Source organism: Microtus ochrogaster, chromosome 16, assembly GCF_000317375.1.
Source record: "Microtus ochrogaster isolate Prairie Vole_2 chromosome 16, MicOch1.0, whole genome shotgun sequence".
Classification (NCBI taxonomy): domain Eukaryota; kingdom Metazoa; phylum Chordata; class Mammalia; order Rodentia; family Cricetidae; genus Microtus; species Microtus ochrogaster.
Genome location: NC_022018.1, coordinates 24,863,680 through 24,864,288, shown reverse-complemented (window position 1 = coordinate 24,864,288; position 609 = coordinate 24,863,680).

The window sequence follows — 609 nt, the reverse complement described above, 5'->3', positions numbered from 1 at the left end:
CAAAAAAGCCAAAAAATAAAATAACTGTTCTCATTTCCCACATTAATGTTGAGTTCCTTTGGGAATGGAAATTGAAATAATGTGTGACAGAATAGTAATTCAAAATTGTCTTGAAAGAGTTTCTCACTGTGCCCTACTTGTCTTGAACTTAGTATGTGTTGATGGAGTGGCGGCCACCGGCTAGCTTTACCCAAAATAATTACACGGAAACTGTATTCTTTTAAACACTGCTTGGCACATTAGCTCTAGCCTCTTACTGGCTAATTCTCACATCTTGATTAAAACATATTGAATAATCTGTGTAGCACCACAAGGTGGCTTACCAGGAAAGATCTTATGCTGTATCTGTCTCGGGTGGGAGAATCATGGCAACTGCCTGACTTGGCTTCTTTCTCCCAGCATTCTGTGCAGTCTACTCTGCCTACCTAATATTCTGTCCTATTAAAGGGCCAAGGCAGTCTCTTTATTTAACCAATGAAATCAACACAAAACAGAAGACTCTCCCACATCATTTCCCCTTTTTCTGTTTAAACAAAAAAGAAAGGCTTTCACTTTAATTTAGTATAATTACATATAACAAAAACAGTTATCAAGCAAGAATTACAGTTA